At 36.2% G+C, this 24671-nt stretch overlaps 1 protein-coding gene across 10 annotated transcripts in view; it reads right to left on the bottom strand.

Moving 5' to 3' along the window:
- LINGO2 (leucine rich repeat and Ig domain containing 2) overlaps window positions 1–24671 on the bottom strand; it is a 1236800-nt gene that overhangs the window by 584729 nt on the left and 627400 nt on the right. The gene's annotated exons all lie outside the window — the stretch shown is intronic.

Here is a 24671-nt window from a genome sequence, read left to right as displayed (position 1 = left end):
CAACATTCCTCTGGCTATTCGGGGTCTTTTCTGGTTCCATACAAATTTTAAGATTATTTGTTCCATTTCTTTGAAAAAAGTGGATGGTATTTTGATGGGGATTGCACTGAATGTGTAGATTGCTCTAGGTAGCATTGACATCTTCACAATATTTGTTCTTCCAATTCATGAGCATGGAACGTTTTTCCACTTCTTTGTGTCTTCCTCAATTTCTGAGTATTTTATAGGTTTCTGAGTACAGATTCTTTGCCTCTTTGGTTAGATTTATTCCTAGGTATCTTATGGTTTTGGGTGCAATTGTAAATGGGATTGACTCCTTAATTTCTCTTTCTTCTGTCTTGGTGTTGGTGTATATAAATGCCACTGATTTCTGTGCATTGATTTTATATCCTGCCACTTTACTGAATTCCTGTATGAGTTCTAGCAGTTTTGGGGTGGAGTCTTTTGGGATTTTCCACATAAAGTATCATATCATCTGCAAACAGTGAGAGTTTGACTTCTTCTTTGCCGATTTGGATGCCTTTGATTTCTTTTTGTTATCTGATTGCTGTGGCTAGGATTTCTAGTACTATGTTGAATAGCAGTGGTGATAGTGGACATCCCTGCTGCATTCCTGACCTGAGGGGGAAAGCTCTCAGTTTTTCCCCATTGAGAATGATATTCATTGTGGGTTTTTCATAGATGGCTTTTATGATATTGAGGCATGTACCCTCTATCCCTATACTCTGAAGAGTTTTGATCAAGAAACGATGCTGTACTTTGTCAAATGCTTTTTCTGCATCTATTGAGAGGATCATATGATTCTTGTTCTTTCTTTTGTTAATGTATTGTACCACATTGATTGATTTGTGGATGTTGAACCAACCTTGCAGCCCAGGGATAAATCCCACTTGGTCGTGGTGAATAATCCTTTTAATGTACTGTTGGATCCTATTGGCTAGTATTTTGGTGAGAATTTTTGCATCCATGTTCATCAAGGATATTGGTCTGTAATTCTCCTTTTTGATGGGGTTTTTGTCTGGTTTGGGGATCAAGGTAATGGCGGCCTCATAAAATGAGTTTGGAAGTTTCCCTTCCATTTCTATTTTTTGGAACAGTTTCAGAAGAATAGGTATTAATTCTTCTTGAAATGTTTGGTAGAATTCCCCTGGGAAGCCATCTGGCCCTGGGCTCTTGTTTGTTGGGAGATTTTTGATGACTGCTTCAATTTCCTTAGTGGTTATAGGTCTGTTCAGGTTTTCTATTTCTTCCTGGTTCAGTTTTGGTAGTTGATACATCTCTAGGAATGCATCCATTTCTTCCAGATTATCTAATTTGCTGGCATAGAGTTGCTCATAGTATGTTCTTATAATTGTTTGTATTTCTTTGGTGTTGGTTGTGATCTCTCCTCTTTCATTCATGATTTTGTCGATTTGGGTCATTTCTCTTTTCTTTTTGATAAGTCTGACCAGGGGTTTATCAAACTTGTTAATTCTTTCAAAGAACCAGCTCCTAGTTTCATTGATCTGTTCTATTGTTCCTTTAGTTTCTATTTCATTGATTTCTGCTCTGATTTTTTATTTCTCTTCTCCTGCTGGGTTTAGGCTTTATTTGCTGTTCTTTCTCCAGCTCCTTTAGGTGTAGGGTTAGGTTGTGTATTTGAGATCTTCCTTGTTTCTTGAGAAAGGCTTGTATTGCTATATACTTTCCTCTTAGGACTGCCTTTGCTGCATCCCAAAGATTTGAACAGCTGTGTTTTCATTTTCATTTGTTTCCATGAATTTTTTAAATTCTTCTTTAATTTCCTGGTTGACCCGTTCATTCTTTAGTAGGATGCTCTTTAGCCTCCATGTATTTGAGTTCTTTCTGACTTTCCTCTTGTGATTGAGTTCTAGTTTCAAAGCATTGTGGTCTGAAAATATGCAGGGAATGATCTCAATCTTTTGGTACCAGTTGAGACCTCATTTATGACCTAGGATGTGATCTATTCTGGAGAATGTTCCATGGGCACTAGAGAAGAATGTGTATTCTGTTGCTTTGGGATGGAATGTTCTGAATATGTCTGTGAAGTCCATTTGGTCCAGTGTGTCATTTAAAGTCTTTATTTCCTTGTTGATCTTTTGCTTAGATGATCTGTCCATTTCAGTGAGGGGGGTGTTAAAGTCCCCCACTATTATTGTATTGTTGTCGATGTGTTTCTTTGCTTTTGTTATTAATTGCCTTATATAATTGGCTGCTCCCATGTTAGGGGTATAGATATTTACAATTCTTAGGTCTTCTTGTTGGATAGATCCTTTAAGTAGGATATAGTGTCCTTCCTCATCTCTTATTATAGTCTTTGGCTTAAAATCTAATTTGTCTGATAGAAGGATTGCCACCCCAGCTTTCTTTTGGTGTCCATTAGCATGGGAAATGGTTTTCCACCCCCTCATTTTCAATCTGGGGGTGTCTTTGGGTCTAAAATGAGTCTCTTGCAGACAGCATATCGATGGGTCTTGTTTTTTTATCCAATCTGATAGCCTGTGTCTTTTGATTGAGGCATTTAGCCCATTTACATTCAGGGTAACTATTGAAAGATAGGAATTTAGTGCCATTGTATTGCGTGTAAGGTGACTGTTACTGTATGTTGTCTGTGGTCCTTTCTGGTCTATGTTACTTTTAGGCTCTCTCTTTGCTTAGAGGACCCTTTTCAATATTTTTGGAGGGCTGGTTTCGTGTTAGCATATTCCTTTCGTTTTTGTTTGTCCTGGAAGTTTTTTTTTTTTTTTTTTTAAAGATTTTATTTATTTATTTGACAGAGAGAGACATAGAGAGAGCAGGAACACAAGCAGGGGGAGTGGGAGAGGGAGAAGCAGGCTTCCCGCAGAGCAGGGAGCCCGATGTGGGACTCGATCCCAGGACCCTGGGATCATGATCTGAGCCGAAGGCAGACGCTTAACGACTGAGCCACCCAGGCGCCCCTGTCCTGGAAGCTTTCTATCTCTCCTTCTATTTTCAATGACAGCCTAGCTGGATATAGTATTCTTGGCTGCATATTTTTCTCATTTAGTGCTCTGAATATATCCTGCCAGTCCTTTCTGGCCTGCCAGGTCTCTGTGGATAGGTCTGTTGCCAATCTAATGTTTCTACCATTGTAGGTTACAGATCTCTTGTCCCGAGCTGCTTTCAGGATTTTCTCTTTGTCTCTGAGACTCGTAAGTTTTACTATTAGATGTTGGGGTGTTGACCGTTTTTTCTTGACTTTGAAAGGTGTTCTCTGTGCTTCCTGGATTTTGATGCCTGTTTCCTTCCCCAAATTAGGGAAGTTCTCTGCTATCATTTGCTCCAATATACCTTCTGTCCCCCTCTCTCTTTCTTCTTCTTCTGGGATCCCAATTATTCTAATGTTGTTTCCTTTTATGGTATCACTTATCTCTTGAATTCTGCCCTCGTGATCCAGTAGTTGTTTATCTCCTTTTTTCTCAGCTTCTTTATTTTCCATCATTTGGTCTTCTATCTCACTGATTCTCTCTTCTGTCTCCTTTATCCTAGCAGTTAGAACCTCCATTTTTGATTGCACCTCATTAATAGCCTTTTTGATTTCGACTTGGTTAGATTTTAGTTCTTTTATTTCTCCAGAAAGGGTTTCTCTAATAACTTCCATGCTTTTTTCAAGCCCAGCTAGTATCTTTAAAATCATCATTCTGAACTCTAGTTCCAACATCTTACTAATGTCCATATTGATTAAGTCCCTGGCAGTCGGTACTGCCTCTTGTTCTTTTTGCTGAGGTGATTTTTTCCCTCTTGTCATTTTGTCTTCCAGAAAGTGCTCACTTTTCTGTTCAGAGAGTTGTTGCTATTCTTTTCTTTGATCTTCTGTTGAGTTTGTAGGTGTTCAGAATGGTTTGATCCCTATCCAGCTGAATTCCTGGGACCAGACGAAATCCTCGTCTCCTACTCCTCCGCCATCTTGCTCCTGTTCTATAATATTCTATTTACCAACTGAAAAAACTTCTAAAGGATATGTTCTAGAATAATGAAAAAAATACTCAAAAATACACAAATGTGTAAGATTCAAGCAACATTGGTGAACAAATTTGTCATCACTATACTTTTAGGAAAATATACTTGAAGCATCGTACACAAATTGTTAGCAATCAGTTAGTATTTATTTCAACTAAGGATAAAGCAGGGGCAGGTGAAAGAGAAAGCACGCTAAGTTCCCTGATTTGTTTGAATGTGGATATAGATGCTAAATAATTCCAGATGTTGGTAGAAAAATAAAACTTTTCAAAGTTCAGCAAAATTTTCAGAATTGCCACCACTAAAGAGTGGAAATAGGATGAATAAATTGTGAACCCATAAAAATAAATAGAGCAAGAACACTCCATTAATCCAACAAAGCCAAGTGGGAAAAGAGAAATTAAAAGTAAGCATAGCAAGTTAAAAAAAAAAAAAAATCTAAGCTAACATGCCAAAAGCAGTCCAGAAATAGTGATCACTGCAATATGAATGTCAATTCGTTAAGTTTCCTATTAAAAACTAAAGGCTATCAATTTGGGGGAGGAAAAGCAAAGAAAACCCAACTGTCTACCTGTGTTGTGTTTACAAGACACATAGCTTAAGAGACAGACAAACCCACACCCTGCATACAGTTAATATTCTTAGTAGCTGATACTTGGTAAACTTATTTACTAGAAATGTATAGCTATTTCCCTACGGATTTAGAATATAATGGATTTAGAATGCATGCAAATTTACAGAAGAAAAGCAAACTGCCAATAAACATATAAACTTATGAGTAAGCATGGCAATGCAAATAAAAGTAAGATATAAGTTTTCTGGTCAATTGGCAAAAACAGAAAGAGAGGAAGGAGAGAGGGAGAGAAGGAAGGAAAGGAAGGAGGGAGGAAGGGAGAAAAGGAGGGAGGAAGGGAGGGCGGAAGGGAGGGAGGGAGGGAAGGAGGGAAGAAGGTGGAAGGGACGAAGGGACGAAGGATAAGAGAAGCACCCAAAAAAAAAAAAAAAAAGTCATTCTTGTGGCATCTTACATTCTTTTTCCATGTTTTTTCCTCCTTAGATTTCCATGTGATCTCACAGGTAATTGTTGATTCTCCACTCCTTAAATATCAATATTTTTAGGATTCTACTTTTGACTTCTCTCTTGCCACACCATCTTCCCAAATGATCTCATTCCTTTGGTTTCAACAATTAAAGACTCACATACTATTATTTCCAGCCCAGATCTTCCTAATGAAATTCCAAGTTTTCCATCCAAATTCTCATTCATTAGTCTCTGAGAGGGACCCTAACTAAACTCAGTGTGTCCAAAAATAAAAATATCTTTTACAAACAGTTATCACCTGAACCTCACAACAAACCCTTCTTAAAGGTATATGCAATGATAAATTATAAAATATCTATTTTCTATGGGCTTAGAAGAATTTCTCACAATTTTGTCAATAGTCTAGTGATATCTGTTATACATCATGTTTGGATTGACAAAATAAACTTTAAAATCAGAAATTAATTAAGAGAACTTATAATACCACCCAGATCTAGGATATTTTATAATTTTATACAGTGCAACAAGCCAATAAATGTAGCAGTAAAAACAGTCCTTGATACACAAGTATTGCTTTTTAGTGCCATAAAAATATACTTTCGGGAGAGTAGCACATTATAGTTTAAGTGAAGCTCTTCATTAGATAGTATGAGAAAATGAGGCATGAAAGGAAGATGGAAAAGCCTCCTTAATAGTTTCTGTGCAGATAATGTAGGCCAAAGACAATCAATAGCTATGCCTCATTTATTTTATGTCTGTGAGCACTTAAAGGCAAAATGTTAGTGTTTGCTATCCCGTTGGCTTTCTTTGCTCTGCATCAGTAATGAAAAAATGGATTTGCATATTAAGGTGTAATTTTTACAAATTTGACTCAAACAACAGGCTGTTATTGTTAACCAATATGGAAAGAAACACCTTTTGCATTATCTTGGGTCCATTAAAGTCACTTCTAAGCTGCTCTGATTATAAATTTTGTAAGTCTCCAAAATGAGCCAATCAACATAATAGTCCATAAATACATTATAAAATACATTTAATGTACATAAAAAAATTAAGAGTTCCATAAAATACCTAATTTAAAAGATGCCACTGTAATTGATAAGGGCAATCCTGAAATCAACATTTTGCAGAGCATGTAGTTTTTAAAAAGTCTCTTGGTGTTTCCATCTGGAACACACCTTTATGTATCATGTATAATGGTCCACCTAGTATCACCTCTAGGGTGATGGCATATGGGAATACAGTACATTTCTATTTAGAGTCAAAAGCCTTCTTTCATTATTTCTGTCATATTTATGGGAACAGAGCTCATGAGAGAAAATGTTCCGTAAATAAATCTGATTTTCTTAAAAGTCGGTTTTTCATAAAGTAAAACTTAAGTGCCATATAAAAAATGGGTTAATATTTGCCTTTATATAAGACAAATGAATGTTAGATATTACGCTTTGAACCCAGAGATCATTTGGTATTAATAAGGTATAGATTAAGAAAGAGTTAATAAAGGTCTTCCATAATAACACTTCCAACTGCCACCTGCCACATCTTCCCTGGGTGTGGGGCAAAATGGTAATCACAAGCAGGATTAATAGTTGGGAACACTGTGATGCAGTAGAATGGGACAGACAAAAGAAAGGAAGAAACACCACACACACAAAAATCAGAAATATTAACGATTTTATAAGACATCAGGAAAGGCAGAACAAGCGAAGGTGGCCTGGGTGTGAATTTAACTTTGGGGTTCTCCTGAAATTTACCACAGAGTTTTCTTACTTCCTCTCTGGATTTCAAGCTCCAAAAGTGAAGAATAGAACAAGACTCCAAACAACAGAAAGAACCTATCATCAAAGGACAGGTCAAAAATGCATATAGTCCAGTAATTTACTCTGATTTTAAAAATTATATTTCAAAATATACTTTTAGGAAAAAGCTTATTTTCTTAATGACAACCTCAAAAAGGTAACACAATGTTCAGAATAGTGCAAAAAAAAAAAAAGATCTTCCATTACTTATCTATATTTTCCCCATATACTCATATATTTAGTCTGTGTAGTATTTTTTTACCATTTAAAACATTGTGTTGGATTTCTATTTAGTGTCCCCCTTTCCACTAGAATTTTTAATTTAGATATATTGCTCTGTCCAAAAATATAGCAACATAAGTAGAAAATGCAACTTTTCATGGTATATAAGACACAGTGTGGCATAATGCTTTCACAAGAGACCTACTCCAAAAAAAGTGTAGAAGTAACCAGTGCACACAGAAGGCTTCTAAACTGGGAAGATAAAAAATAAGCCCCTACTGGGCCATGTTTACATTGGCACAGTTCTAATGTGGTTGTTTGAAAAGTGTTCTTTCATCTGTTTCTAGTCCCACTGTTCTTTAGCTACTATATTTTTCCACTACATTTTCCCTAAAAAAAAAAAAAAAAAAGGGAAAAAAAACTTTTAGTTCCATCACAGAAACGGATAAAATAGAAATAATTTTTCACATATTTATTATGCACCTGATATGTGCCACATAGTAAAAACAGTCATTGTAAAAAAAAAAATCACATCATTGTCAGTACCCTAAGTCAGCTTATAACTGGGCTGGGAAATGAGATCGAGAACTGACGGAAGAATGATGTGATGTAAGCTCAAGTGAAGTGAGAAGGTCTTCCTAGGAAAGTCAAGATTGGAATAATGGCTTGGAAGAGGATGCAGGGAGCCAAATGTCATGAGCATTAGAGGACACCTAGAAGACCAAAGCAAATGGAAGGAAGGATTCAAGTTAGTGGAGATGAGAAACCAAATTATTTAACTAGATGTGGGACAATGTAAGAGGGACTTAGAATACTGTAATGAACAAATAAAAACCATACTAGTGGTGGAAGAAGCAACAGAAACAACCGTATTAGTTAAATAAGCAGCTATAATAATTTCGCCACACATACTGAGCAAAAAACATTACTAGAAACAATCTAGAAAGCATAAGCTAAGGGGGAAAATATGAAACATTTTTCATGGAACAAAGGAGACTCTCAAGACACAGATGTTGACTTTCAGGTAGGGCCAAAGGCAAAAAAGTAAACAAAACGTTCCTCAGCAGCTTTGGTTTCATCTTTATTGACAATATTTAAGGACAAGCAGGAGGTAAGAAAGCTATGAGCAAATTTGCTAGATATTGTTTATAACATTGTAAGATTTTTCTAGGTTTTGATACGCTGAATGTCTGCTTCATTAAGATCTTAATTTATGACCAATAACACACTGAATTGGAAGCCACTACAATGTTTTTTTTTTAGAAACAGGTCAAGTTATAATTAGAAATTATAAATGACTATTCAGTAGAAATGGAAGGCTTTTTGTCCCCCACTGAACATTTATGTTTCTATTTTTGACCTTAGGCTAACAATTGCTACATTGAACAACTAAAATATAATCTGCATTAGTAAACTCTAATTCTGAGCCTAATACTAGGGAAGATTGGCTTAACTTAATTTTCAGATTCTATATATATTGACCCAGTGTGGTTTCTATTTAACTTACTCCTGTATTATGTATCACATATTTTTTAGTGATTTATATATTTCCAATCTTACTTTTTCAGGTTAGTAACAGAGAAGAGGCAGATTTTCTTGGGGGGAAAAACAGCCATCTGTTGCAACTAGCAATTATCCAAAATCAGTGATGACACCAATTAAATAGTATTCCTCCTATCTTCTAACTGAAAAGGAATTATTCTTATGCAAGGATATTTCTGTTATTTTCTATTATATCTCTAGGTGTAGCAACCCAACTTCAGTAGTTGCACTGGCCAGTGGATAAATTCCTCTCTTCATTAATAATAACAATACGAGTAACAATATCCAGATTTCAAGGTGTTTTATCTATATGGCATAGTCATATGTGATTATCACAGCAATGCTCCATCTCAAGTAATTATAACTTTCCATTTTACATTCAAGAAAACTGAGGCTCAGTTTGAACTGCTCCACACTTTACTAACAAACCTACTTCAGGCAAGTCATAACTTGGAAGCTCAGTTTCTTTGTTAGATGTATTATCTTATACTGAATATGTTCAATTGTAAGAATAAGTTCTAAGGAATGATTAATGGAGTGACATCCTAAAATTGTGGAGATGACCTTCCAGTTTTAACTGAGGACTTTTAGAGCTCCCCCTCCAAAAAAATCCCACATATCCTGGATACCTTCTTCACTCATTTTAAACAATGATTTACTCATTTACATGACACATAAAAAAGTCTTTGCTTACACTATTGTCTGTAAAAAGGTTCATTCCCAGGCACCATAATTGTTGTCTGGGTGTTTATGCTATATGGATGGCTCAGAGTGTAAGAAAAATTGTCATGTTGACCACTTTCAAAGGTATTCCTCCCCACAATAACCAACTCTAGCAGATTCATTAAATCATCTTCTCTAGAGCCATTAGGCAACTGATTTTGATTGATTCGATTTTATTTTTCTATACCATTATAGAATTCAAAAGAGCTACAAAAAAAACTAGAAAGCTCTGTGTAATGGAAAGTTCACAGGATTTGGAATTTAAAAAAAACACGCTTGGGCGCCTGGGTGGCTCAGTCGTTAAGCGTCTGCCTTCGGCTCAGGTCATGATCCCAGGGTCCTGGGATCGAGTCCCACATCGGGCTCCCCGCTCTGCGGGAAGCCTGCTTCTCCCTCTCCCACTCCCCCTGCTTGTGTTCCTGCTCTCGCTATGTCTCTCTCTGTCAAGAAAATAAATAAAATCTTTAAAAAAAAAAAAAAACACGCTTAGTTTAGATCTTGTTTCCACATTTAGCAGTTGAAGAATCTTGAGTATCAAGGCCTGGAGAGGCAGCAAAGACATATAGCTTAAGAGGTATTCTAAAAGAGATGCCCCATGGATGACACCTCTGGCTGACTGAGGCCTTTTATCCTGGAGAGCTCAGTAGGAATCAGGAACAAATCTTACTGCATTTTGGAGAACAATGAGCAGTTGTTAAAAACAAAAAAACAACAACAAAAAAACCCCAAAAAACCCTCACCTCTCCTTGCAATAAGAAATTATCCCTTCCTACCAAATAGTCTTCCTTATCTATGCCAAAGCCTTCAGGAGGGCAGGGCATATTCCCCAGTCTGCTGTAAGAAACCCCGTAGCAATGGGAACTGGATTGGTGCAGAAGAACTCAACTTTTTCATCCTGAAGCATATTCAGTTGTTCTCTCTCCTAAGCTCCAGGATTATACATCCTACTTAGCATCCCACTTGGACATCTAATAGACATTTCAGACTTGCACGTGAAAACTAAATTCCTCATTTTCCCCCACTCCAATAAAGATGTATAACAATATATATTGACAGCAAAAGATGGCCAAGATATCCTAGTAAAGAAAAGGTCAAGTTTCAGGACCATGTATAAATGTGATCCAAGCTTTGTTTAAACAATACATATATGTCCTTATTTATACCTATGTATGTTGACATTTGTTTGGAAAACATCTGAAGGAATACACATTTAAGTGATAACAGTTGCTATATTCAAGATGGAGGACTCCAAAAGGCTTTGATGTACTACACAGACTGAATTATTATAATGCGAGTCCAATACAGGAAAAAAAGAATTAAAAAAAACTGTAGCACGGGCAAGTTTTTATTTTTTCTAAATAATTTTAGTATTTTATTTTGTGCTTACAGCAAAACTAGCATGACAGTGAAGACAGTGTCATTGTAAAGCCAGCTTTTCTAATATTTTGTCATATTTGAAAATAAAAATAATAGGTGTTCAAAATCAGTTTCTTCTTAGTGGGCAGGTTACATGTGTGTGAGGTACCCTAGGCTCATTGCAAATCTCTATAAATGACTTAGAATTTACAAAAGTACACGTGGCTTTCTTAAAGCACTAATTTATGAATCTAAATGGTATTGACATGAAACTATCAATACAGAAATCTTCCTTTCTGATGCTTTAGTCTCTTGCTTTGTCCATCTGTTAAAATTCCAAGAATTTCATTACATCCATTTGTAAGACAGCAGATTATAGCTTTGATATATCATTATCAACATTAGAAAAGAGAATTTGAGTGCTTGTTTGCAGGTGCCATTCCATGGGGCTCAATGGTTGAGTGACCTTTTACTCAGATGACTTCTAGCAGCACTTCAGGATGTCACCTTCGGGCATGTGGTAAGTACTAAAGGAAACTGTAGAACCAAAACTCTTCCTACCTTCCTATCTTCTTTATTTATTTTGCTGACCCCACTTTTGTCTCTGTCTTATACAGTTGACATTTGAACAATATGGGTTTGAACTGCGTGGGCCCACTTACATGTGGATTTTTTTCCCCAGTAAATATACATACAGTATTGTGAATGTGTTTTCTCTTCTTTATGATTTTCTTAATAACATTTTCTTTTCTTCAGCTTAATTTATTATAAGAATACAGTATATCATACATATAACATAAAATACGTGTAAATTGATTGTTATCAGTAGGCTGACAGTAGTTACCAGTTCTGGTCACCAGTAGGCTATTAGTAGTTAAGTTGTGAGGGCGTCAAAAGTTGTATGTGAGGGGCACCTGGGTGGCTCAGTTACTTAAGCATCCAACTCTTGATTTTGGCTCAGGTCATGATCTCAGGGTCATGAGATCAAGCCCCGAGTTGTGCTCTGTGCTGAGCCTAGAGTCTGCTTAAGATTCTCCCTCTCCCTCTCCCTCCCCCTCTGCCCCCCTCCCGCTTGCACATGCATACGCACTCTCTCTCTAAATAAAAAATTAATTAACTAATTTTAAGAAACTTATATGTGAATTTTTGACGGCATGGAGAGGGGGATTTGGTGCTCCTAATCTCCACTTTGATCAAGGGTCAACTGCACTCTCTTTCTTTATTAGTGGGTTTTCTTTTTAAGTCTAGCTCTTATGTGTAATGACTTCCTTGCCTTTTTGCATTTATGTTCATCTAACTACTGGAGTTGGTCATTTATTAATCCCCAAAATCTATTCCAGACTATATCTTCTTCATTTGACTAGTACACAAATGGTTATTTGACTACTTTTCTTCAAGGGAGGGGCATAGTTGTAAGACCTTCTATGTCTTTCCCTTTGTATTTAATATAGAAAACCCTATTTATAGTGTGGACAGATCATGAAATTTAACAGAGAGAAAACAAGGTTTGCTCCTTACCTTTGTTGACTTACTACATGTACACCCTTTGGGTTAGTTTCCTACCCCACCTGAGTACAGATGTTATCCATAGTATTCAAGTGACGACTATGTAATTGTCTGAACTACATGAAGTACTGTGCCAAGAATCTAGCACAGAGTTCGTGACAATGTCCTTGTACTTCTTCCAACCTAAAACTCACCAGCTTTGGTCTAAATCAGCCTCACTCTGGCCCTATTTTACCTTAGGTTCTTGCTTGCTCCCCTGAGTGAGATTCATCCCAATCCTAAAAAGTGAGTCTGCCTTTATTTCCCCTGGTTGCACTTCCAATAGGCTACTACCTCTGGAACTGAGGTTTTATATTCCCTCCCTTACACAAAGCACTTTAGATAATGGAATTCAGCCATTCTGCTATAATCTTTATGGTTTAAAACTACTTCCTACTACTCTATCTCCTATTGGCTTACTACTTTTCGATTTAAGATCTGACTATTGATCACCTTTTGAATTGTTGACTGAAATATTTTCCTAGTTGAATATTCTTCAAGTCAGTGGTTTACAATCTTCATCACCACTGAGGATGCTTAAAAGCAAATATGGCTTCATAAGTATTATTATGGACTGAATAGTGTTCTATCAAAATTCATATGTTGAAGTCCTAACCCCTAATGCGGTTGTATTTGCAGATAGGGCATATAAGGAAATAATTAAGTTTAAATGAGGTCATAAGGGTGGGCCTTAATCTGACAGGACTGGTACCCTTATAAGAATAAGAAGAGACACCAGAGATCTCTCTGTGTCCTCATGAACACAGAGGAGAGGTCATGTAAGGATACAATGAGAAAATTGCCACCTACAATCCAGGAATAGACCTCATTGGAAACCAACCCTGATAGCACCTTGATCTTGGGCCTTTAGCATTCAGAATTGAGAGAATATAAATGTTTGTTTGAACCACCCAGTCTGTAGTTTTTGTTATGACAGTCCTAGCATACTAATAGATGTATAGTCTAGATTGTGGTTACTCTGATATTTTAACAAAACCTAAATATTTTTGCAAAGAAATAAAACAAATAGCATTAGAGTCAGTTCACAATTGCAATACTTCACAATTATAACTGATATTAATGTAGTGACATTTGTTCAGCCTGCAGTGTGACAGGGAGCTGATTCTTGTCCTCAGGCAACTTACAGCTCTATACTTTAAAGTGCTCAACTGTTTATTATGGCTTGGAAATGTGAAAACATTAAACATATTTGTGGAAATTGACAGAATTCACTAGAAGACTTTCTTAAACATAGTTATTAATACATTACATATATACATATGTATATATATACACATACATAATATACATGTACATAATATATATTACATATATAATACATATATGTTAATATATGTAACTCTTATGAAATATTCTAGCTTTAATCTCCATATACAAACTTTATTTGTTGCAAACAGGTGAATAAAACTTGGCAGATATAGGTATTCCCATCTTCTCTGCCAATCAATCAATCAATCAATTTGTGTTTATGCAATAACTATACTGGGTTAGCTCCAGCTTAAACTGCTACAATGTCTCAAAATGAATATATTTTTTAAAGATTTATTTATTTTTAGAGAGGGGGAGAGAGAGAGAGCACGTGGGGGAGGGGCAGAAGGAGAGAATCTTTAAGCAGACTCCTTGCTAAGTGCAGAGCCCCACGGTGGGCTTGATCTCATGACCCTGAGATCATGACCTGAGCTGAAATTAAGAGTCAGGCACTCAACTGACTGAGCCACCCAGGCGTCCCTCAAAATGAATATTTTTTAAATTAAAATGTACTTAGTATGGTCCTTAAAATTCACAGCATTTCCTATAAGAATGGCACAGCACATGATTTTTTTCAGGATGCACCCATACATCCTTAGCTTCTGGATATGTCTGTGATCTCCCTTCTATATGAGTACATGCAAAAACACAATTATAGAAATTGTATTTTTTTTTTTTTTAAAGATTTTATTTATTTATTTGACAGAGAGAGAGATAGCGAGAGCAGGAACACAAGCAGGGGGAGTGGGAGAGGGAGAAGCAGGCTTCCTGCCGAGCAGGGAGCCCGATGTGGGACTCGATCCCAGGACCCTGGGATCATGACCTGAGCCGAAGGCAGACGCTTAACGACTGAGCCACCCAGGCGCCCCCAATTATAGAAAATGTATTGTCGCTATAGATAATTTGTATTTTTTAGTCAATGTCGAGGAGCATTTGAGTAAATATATTTCTGCTTGTCACTTGAGTTCTACAATGAGATATTTTGTTAAAATTTTTTTCTTATAATATTTAGATATTGTTAAACAAAAGTGCTAGATTATCCTACTTTTGCCAACATTGTTTTGTGAACACTTCAGAAAATTTTCCCATAAAATTTATATGCAAAGAGTATATTTTTCTTCTTTATGTGTATCTTATTCATAAGCTACTAATACTTTGGAAGGGATAACCAATATAGTATTTTTGAGAAAAAACAGAGGTTGATAAAATATATGATGTTTATAAAAGGATATAACTTTGTGGGGAGCCTGGGTGACTTCAGCTCAGGTCATGATCTTGGGGTCCTGGAATGAAGCCACAGATAGCTCAGTGGGGAGTCTGCTTCTCCCTCTCCCTCTGCCCCTCCCCTTGCTCCTGCTCTCTCTCTCAAATAAATAAAATCTTAAAAAGAAAAAAAAAAACTTTGTAAATGCAGGTATAATAAAATTCATATGTTTACTTCATCTTCTCCAAAATGGGAAAGACTTCCTCTATTAGGATCATTCAAAACGACTCTGTGATACTTTACTCTCTTCATAGAGAAGAGAACAGAAACTAGATTTAAGTTTCAGTTGATGGTTTTGGAGATAAGACAGAAGGAATACAATGTCCTGCTGACCTAGCCATTCTTGGGTAATAATGGAGCCGCAGGGGTTCCAGAGGCACTGGTCCTGGGTGTGCATTCCTCAGGGCTCCACTTCCTCCCAACCAGGGGACCCTGGGGAAGATACTTAAATTCTGCGAGCTACTTCTCAAATCTAATGAGGTATAATAATAGTATCTACTTCATAGAAATGATTAAGAATTAAAGAAAAACAATGAATAAAAGCCACTGAGGAATATCTGATGCCGTCATCATTAATTTGTTGTTATTGACACCACTGATGTTACTATTATTAAAAAAAAAAAAAACGTTTCAGGGGCACCTGGCTGGCTGAGTCGGAAGAGCATGTGACTCTTGATCTTGGGGTCATAAGTTCAAGCCCCATATTGGGCAGAGTGATTACTTTAAAAAACAACAAAATAAAGAGGCACCTGGATAGCTCAGCTGGGTAAGTGTCTGACTCTTGGTTTCAGCTCAGGTCATGATCTCAGGGTTATGAGGCTGAGCCCCACATTGGGTTCCATCCTGGGTATGGAGCTTGCTTAAGACTCTCTCCCTCTCCCTCTGCCCCTCCCCCTTCTCTCTCTCATAAAATAAAATAAGATAAAATAAAATAAAACAAAATAAACATTTCATCCCAAGCAATAAGATCTCAGTTTCAACCCTCAGTTAGGCCTCAGGACTGGATCACATGACACATAGATACCCTCTTTCTCTGTCAGATTCTGGAAGATGCTTGAAAACATTAAAAACAGTAAGACCTGTTCCTAGGTCATCTTTTTCCTTTCTGAAGTTTCAGTAACGATGCCAATTTAGAGTAATTTCAAAGTAAAGTAAGTATGTTAAGGACATACGTTGTCAGCCTGGATCTACGGCAAAAGGTACAACTTGATTATCAAGGCGTTAACACAACTTGGCAAATATCACTTAGGCCCTTCATGCCCGGTAGGCAGAATAACTACCTCAATTTTTCAAGGTGATTAAGCTGATTAAATAAGAACACTGGGATTCTTCATTCATTCATCTTCACTTAATCAGATGGAAAGGTCTTTTCTACAGACAAAGGATTCTAAGTGGTGTGACTTAATCCTTCCATTCTTTCTTCACCCTCAACCTTCACCACAACCACTACCCCTTCTAAGGGAGCCACATCTTTAATATAACACTAATTCAAAGACCCTCATTTCAGAGCTGTGAGCTCCCCCTCCTTTTTAATTGAAACCATTTAATAGACTTTCTAGGAAATAAATGCCAGAGTACTAACCTCTGAATGCCATTTAATCACTTCTTTCAATCAATTCACATGTTTATTTATGAGAATTGCTATACCTGTTAAGTGTTGAATTAAAAGGATTGGAGGGGAGGAAGACACTATTAGGAAAAACCCAGAAAGCAGTGCTACCTGAAACATTTATGAACATCTATTGCAAACACTCTTAAAACCTGGTAAATTGCATTTTAATTATTTTGTAAATGTACTGAATTAAAGAGCATTTGGAAAGCAGTCATCTAGAGTTGAGGAGGTATAAATTAATCACATGGTTATATTGAATATTCAGAAATTCAGGGATCCTTAATGGAGCAATAATAATTTTCAAGCAATATTAGAATTTCTTGGCACATGCTCAGGGCTGCTTGGAGCATATTTTCACACTGTGTAAATGTTTACTCTACCCAGAAGCCTATTTCCCCCAATAGAAACACAATGAAAATTCAAACACAATAAATCATCCCCAAGGTACAGAGATTCAAATGCCACAAGTACTTTGATTCACTTTGCTTCAGGGGTGGAATTTATAAATTGAAGAACTTTTAAATTTGTTAGAAACATAGCACTCTAGAAATGAGAATAGCAAAGCCAATTGGATTCCAGGATCTTATTTGGGTGTCACTCTGTATTACTCTTGGCAGTGTCATTGGCATAACCAATAGGGTCCCAAAGTGTGGTGTAGGAGACAGAGAGTCATTTCACTTCTATGGCCAGCAGGCGGACCTCAGAGACATTCACCCTTGGACAGGATTTCAGAGGTACCCCAAGGACCGCCACCTCATTTGAAAAATGGGAAAAGGAATTTGAGAGATGGAGTGAATTAATCTGGGCTTCCAACAGTTACATCAAGAAGAAAACTCAGGTTTCCTCATTCCCTGCTCTGTTTCCAACCCTTTCCAACATTCAAAACAATATCTGAAGACTGCCTGGCTTGTGTACACTTATTTGTACCTCCAATTAATGAAACGCTTACATGCATTTGCTTGATTTGTGCTGTACTTTATACTTTTCCTAGACTAGTGAATCCTATAAACACTTTGCCCTTTTAAAGAACATTGTCCCAAGACCTCTTACTTTTCTCTTTTATTTCCCTCAGCTCTTCAATAAGTGGTTAAGGTCAGTAAAGAGCTAGAGTCACTGATACGCCATTATTCAGTTAGGACTCGCCTTTTTGGAAATGCTAAGCTATGTATAGCTTCTGAGATGTTAAAGCATTTATGGAACACTTTGTGCTCTACTTAAGAAATTACTCCTTTCTCATGTACTGTGGTTGTTCCCATCAAACTTTTTGAATCATGTTTATGAAAACTCAGGATGCTACAAAAGGTTATAGCCCCATAAATGAAGTTGTAGAATGATAGAACTGCCAGATAAGAAGCGTTACTTGCACTGTAGATCCTCACTGCACCTAAGATGTCGTGAAGAAAAAACTGTTTATAAGCCAAGTCTGTAGCTTGTCTTTTCCACACTCTTCAAGGGGACTTTTTGCAGAGCAATACTTTTTAATTTTGATGGGGTCAAATTTGTAAAGTTTCATAGAACATGCGCTTTGGGTGCCAAGTCTAAGAACTTTTTGCCTTGCCCTAGACCCCAAGAATTTTCTGTTTTTATGTGATAGCTTATGGTTTTATGTTTTATACATTTATTTTTGTATAAAGGGTGAAGTTTAGGTAAGGTTCATTTTCCAGTTGTTTTTTCAGTTACAAATAAGAATGCTATTGATTTTTATATTTTGATTTTGTATCCCACAATATTTTTATGTTTTTCCCCTCTATTATTAGGTCTAAGAGTTTGTAAAGTCTTTTGGATTTTCAATATACACATTGCATCATACAGGAAAAAAAAAAAGTTTTACCTAAGCCTCTTTAATTCTTATACCTCTTCTTTTCTGATTTCTTATTTCATTTGCTAGAATCTTAAGCAGAATATTGGCCAGAAGTAGAAGTGGCAGGCATCTGTCTGGGTTCTGATTTTGAAAGTATTTCTGAAATTTTATTAATAATCATAATAAGGTAAAGTTTTTATAGATAAAGAAATTCTCTTTTACTACTCTATTAAGAACTTGTTTTGAATATTTACTGGATTTTGTTGAATGATTTTTTACTGTACATATTGAAAAGATATGGATCCATCCCTTTAAACTGTTACAAGATCTTCTATGTTGACTCATCTTTGCTAAGTGAGGACAAATCTCACTTGTTATTCTTTATGTCCTACTTCATTGCTGAATTATATTTTTTAGGATACTGTTAAAATGTATTTAATGAAGGTCTGAGTGGTAAACTCTTAAAATATCCTTTTTTGGCCTAATCTCATAAAAGTGTTTAGCTGGGTATATAACTGTATCTGCTCTTTTCTTTCCCTGGGCACATTGAGGATACTGCTCCTTCATTTCCTATCACCTAATGCTACTGGTGAAAGACATGCAATCACAGTAAGTCTACTGCCACTGACCCAAAGGTAATTTGTCCTTTCTGCTAGCTATTAAGATTCTATTTCCAAAATTTCTGATTGGTCTTTTTATATATTCTCCTGTCCACTTTAATTTATAGTTGTGTATTTAATATTTTCTTATTTTTACATTTTAAGTGAAAAATCCATTTTCATTTTGAGCACACAAGGATACTTATTTTGAAGTCTTTGTCAGATTGTTCCATATAATTAAGTTCATTGGAAGTAAGTCCATATTCTAAATATTGATTTTGTTTGCTACATTTCTTAGAGGATTTATTCATTTCTTTTTAAATACTGATTTGCAAGTTTGATTTTTGAGGTGAGGAATTTTGTCCATTTTTCTCTCTTGGTGCATCTCTTCTCATTCCTTCCACTCTAACAGGTTTATCACACCTTCATCCACCCCCCTCTGGGTACCCAGTTAACTAGTCTGGTGACCAAGCTGTCACACTCTTCCCAAATTCCCTAACTTCATGTTTTCCTAAAAGGTACCACAACTGGCATGTTTTTATCTCTTTTACTCTATAGGAGGTGGGCCATGGTCTGCCCACTGCCCGCTTCCAGGCCACATGGCCAGGCCTGGTTCCTTAATCACCATACTGTTTCCTTTCTAGCCCATGGAGGGTTTTTGTTTTGCTTTGTATTTATAGTCCAGCTATGTCTTTGCTTTCTCTTTTCAGGTTTTATCTAACTTTCCTATATATAAGAACCAAGAGAGTATAACAAAACTTACTTTGTCATGCTACCCAGAATATTCCCATTCTGCCATTAACCTACTCTGATCAGACTTTTGTCCTCCTGGGAAACTGTTCTTGGCAGAGTCACCAGTAAAACATCCATCCTGCCAAATCTAATGGTCAGTTCTCAGTTTTCATCTCAGCAATGGTTGACACAAATGATCATTTTCTCCTTGCTGATGCATTTTCTTCTTTTGTGTTTTAGGACTGTCTAAGCTCCTTATTTCCCTCAAACTAAATGACCTAGATTTTCAGTTTCTTTGGCTGGCTCTCTATGTTGCTTTTGAACTTTAATTGTTGGAGAGTCACAGTGTTCCTCAGATATTTTTCCTTCTCTATTTATAATTACCTCCTACATGATCTCATTAAGTGACACACATATGGGTATATACACACATACTATACAAATGTGACATACATTATAATGTATTATATATACATATATTACAGTTATAATGTATACTCCATAATGCATATATATGTATATATATGTGTATAAAATATAGTCTATTATTATTACTCCTATTTTTTCTCCTCTTACCTCTAGAGATACCCATACACTTCTCCCATTACTTTTTTAAAGATTTTATTTATTTATTTATTTATTTATTTATTTATTTATTTATTTAGAGCATAAGCATGGGGAGGGGTAGAGAAGAAAGAGAATCTCAAGCCGACTCCGCATTGAGCACAGAGCCTGACACAGGACTCAATCTCATGACCCTGAGATCATGACCTGAGCTGATATCAAGAGTCAGATGCTCAACTGACTGAGCCACCAAGGCACAGCCCCACTACATATACCCACTTTGATATCTAACACTCATCTAAACCCAATATGATTAAAATACAATTTTTGATTCTTCTATCCCAACATCTCTTTATCTGCAGCCTAACATTCTAGTCCACACCAGTATTTTCTGTTGTCTAGGTTCCTATATTAGCCTCCTAACTGTCCTCCTTGATTCTACCACTGTCTCCTATACTTCATCCTTTACCTAGCAGCTGAAGGAATCAGGTTATACCATACTCCTGTTCAAAACCATCAGTAGATTTCCATCACACTTAAAATAAATCCAAACTTACCATGGTCTTAGAAGTCCTAACATGGCTCACAACTATCATCTGATCCTGTTGTCTCCTTTACCCAATTAATTCCAGCAGCCTTTGCATTTTTACTATCCTTTAAAATATTACTCTGGAGTTGGAATTTTTTTCCCCTCAATTCTTTGCATAGTTTACTTCTTCACATTATTTAGTCTGTTTAATTAGTACCCCTTCAGAGAGGTCTTCTAAAACTGCCCTAGCTAAAATAATCTCCTGTCATCCTCCATGTCCTTAATTTTGTCTTTTTTCTTCATTTTCTTTGAAATTCTTTTTTTCAGCTTTATTGAGGCATAATTGACAAAATTATAAGATATATAAAGTGTATATCAGGGGCGCCTGGGTGGCTCAGTTGTTAAGCATCTGCCTTCGGCTCAGGTCATGATCCCGGGGTCCTGGGATCGAGCCCCGCATGGGGCTCCTTGCTCTGCGGGAAGCCTGCTTCTCCCTCTCCCACTCCCCCTGCTTGTGTTCCTTCTCTCGCTGTGTCTCTCGCTGTCAAATAAATAAATAAAATCTTAAAAAAAAAAAAAAAATGTATATCATAATGATCTGATAATATATATATTGTAAAAGGTATCCTCCCACATAGTTAATCTAGTTAGCTAACACATCCTTCACTACATTTATGCTGTATAAGTAAATATAAAAATATATATAAATTTAAGTATATATATGTGTGTATGAGTGTATTACCACTTAAGTTCTACTTTCCAGAAATTTCAATGATACAATACAGTGTTATCAACTATAGTCACCATGCTGTATACATTAGGTCTTCAGATATTATTCATTTTGCTTTTCTTTTTAAAGTATCAATCATTACCTGATATTTTAATACTTATTGTTGACCTGCATCTCACCCACTAGAATGCAAGTTCCCTAAGGGCAGGCATTTGGTTTCTCTTACTCACTACTGTTTCCCCAGCATTTAGATGAGTGCCTAGAACCCAAGAGGCATTCAATAAACATTTGTGAAATTAATAAATTATGGCATTCCACTAATGATCAGGAATCTAATTAGACAGATCAACTAACAGCTCCTATACTAAGGAAGTGTTATATAGTATATTTTTATATCTGGTAACCAGAAGCATGGAGAGAAAAACATTTTTCAACTTTTTCCATTAAGTCTCCTTCACTTGTGCTCTAGGGTATAATCACAACAAACAATAATATAGAAAATGTTAGCATTGAAGGCATTCCACACAATAGCACCTGTATCACCCTTTGGTTCCTTTTTACCTGTGCATTTTGGATTTCCACCTCCTCTATTCTCAATGGTTATATGTGTGTAAAATGTTTAAACCCTCACATTCAAATTCCTTTCAAATAAATGATCTTGTCCTCTCCTTGGAAAGTTAAGTGGCCTAAAATTTGGGAGAATACTAATCCTATGAATTATTTGTTTTGATAATAACATCATTCCATTTTAAGCTCTTTTGACATACCTTAAAATAGTCTAAATTTAAAATTACTTGGAATGTTCAAAGCAAGAGACAACTACTCTAATTCTTGATAACTAAGGAGGCATTAGAAACATCAGCTCTAAAATTCAGCAGACAATATTTAAGAAAGCTAGCTTTCCTTCCTTACTGTTCTCAAAACTGTAGAGTATGAAAGATTATCTTTTAGTTGAATGCTACAGGGGGCCAACTGTGTATAGAAGGTGTTCCTAATTAGAATGCCAACCCTATAGATGTATGAGCCCCTATAGATGAAGTCTGAGAGCCACTCAACTTTTGTGTCAAAATCTGAGGAAAGAATATGGTAGGTCTGTGGCAGGCAGTTAGGTTATGCATCTTACCATTTATCCTGGTGAGAACTGTAGCATGACTAATAAGAAAGAGGGGGATCTCCATAAATTATAAACATTGACCTTGTAGAAAGAGAGTAGAATCCTCAAATTTCATGCAAGCAGAGACATATATAACTATATTGGGTTTAATAGTGTCTCTGAAAAAAATCACATCCCCCAGGAATGTGTAAATGTAAATTTATTTGAAAATAGGGTCTTTGTAGATGTAATCAAGTTAAAATAAGGGCATACTGGATTAGGGTGGGTCCTATTCTGATGTCTACTAAGAAGATGGAAGTTTGGATACAGACATGTATAGAGAGAAGACATCCATATGAAGATGGAGGCAGAGATTATAATTATGTAGCCACAAGCCAAGGCATGCCAAAGATTGCTGGCAACCACCAGAACCTAGAGGTGGCAAGGAAGGATCTTTCCCTAGATTCATCGGAGGGAGTTTGGCTATGTCTGCAGCTTAGTTTTGGACCTCTAGCCTCCAAAAGGGTTAGATAATACATTTTTGTTTTCTAAGCAATCCATTTTGTGGTAATCTGTTATAGCAGCCCTAAGGAAACTAATAAAGCAACTAAGACAAAACCTCTATGACAGTAGACAAGGACACATGGGGAGTGTGGAAGGGATCTAGGGCTGATAATTCTCAGAAATAAACAGCAAATATTCAGTTTCAGAAAGAGATAATTGTATAATAAGTTTGAACCCCTTTGTAAAAGACTGAAATCAAATGGAAAGCTATCCCAGCAGGGGATCAAAGAAAAAAATGATAGGAAATGGCCAGGGGAATCCAGAGGAGACAGATCTCAGAAATTTCTTCTTGCCACACAGTCATAAAAGGTCACATATTGCATAATCCTATTTATATGAAATGCCCAGAATAGCAAATTTATAAAGAAAGAGAATAGATTAGTGACACATGGGAGGGGGACATGGGAGTGACTGCTAATGGGTAAAGGCTTCATTTTGGGATAATGAAATTTTCCAAAATAAGTCTGTGTTAATAGCTACAGAACTCTATATTTTTTTAAAAGCCATTGGATTGTCCACTGTAAACTGATGAACTTCATGGTTTTAAATTGCATCTCAATAAACCTATTAAAATAACAAAATAAGTGATACAATGATAAAATTTTAAATATTGATATTGGAAAGACACACGATCTTATGAAGAAAAAAATGTTACTCAGAACATCAAGACATATACTAGTAAAATTATAAGACTTTAAAGATAAAGAATAATCCTTTGAGCACCCAGCGTGAAAGGTCCACTATTCACAATGAATCAAGTAACAGACTGGCATCTGGCTGCTTTCTCAATAGCAGCATCCAGAGCCATAGAAGAGCACCTACAGGGTACTTAGGATAGTTTTCATCTTCTCATTGCCAAACCTTAGGATATTTATTAGCCTTTCTGGATTCACTTCTATCAAAACTAACATTCTAAATAAAACTCAATGAATTTCCAGGGCTTTCTTTTAATATGAATAAGCAGATATACCTGTGTTTCTGAGAGCAGACCTCTGGCCAAATGTCATCCTACCAATGTGGATAGACATCCCTGGATTCTTAGGCTGCTTCATTTGCTGTATGTCACATCTGACAGGATCCATGATGTCCTGCCTAACCTTTCCAATTAGGCTTATTTTTGTTTTACAGTGTAATAAATACCTCTGAGCTTATTATTGTATCTTATAAATGAATTGCTCTGAATTGCTTATTACTCAAAAAGATTCCAGCAGCTTTCCTAAAAATTAAAATTAATGTTTGTCTCCTGGGAGCAATCAAAATATGTGCCCATTATAATGCAGTTTGAAGAACAAATCAACTTCCTTTTTTTTCTGTTAAATTTTATGTCATTATATTAAAACACTGTGTTGTTGAAAAATTAACTCTAAATCATTCTGTAAAGTCACTTAGAAATAATCTTCTAGAAGCATAATAATAGCCCATGATCTTTTTTCACAGAAGTAGAATCATCTTATACACTCCACATACCAAGGGACCTTAGAGACTGTGTCATCTAACCTTCTCATTATACAGGTGAACAAATTCGGCCCCCAGAGAATCTATGACGGTTAAACAATTATAAGGCTGGAACCAGATTCGGATTTTGATTGCTTGTATAATACTCCTTACACTTCCCCATAACCTCCTCTCTTCCTCTGTTTAGATCTGTACTCATAAACATTATTTAATTCATTGCACAAGTATTTATTCATTGTCCACTGTGTG

This window comes from Phoca vitulina, unplaced genomic scaffold, assembly GCF_004348235.1.
Source record: "Phoca vitulina isolate PV1807 unplaced genomic scaffold, GSC_HSeal_1.0 scaffold75, whole genome shotgun sequence".
In the NCBI taxonomy this organism is placed as follows: Eukaryota; Metazoa; Chordata; class Mammalia; order Carnivora; family Phocidae; genus Phoca; species Phoca vitulina.
This window is presented reverse-complemented; position numbering and strand designations above follow the sequence as displayed.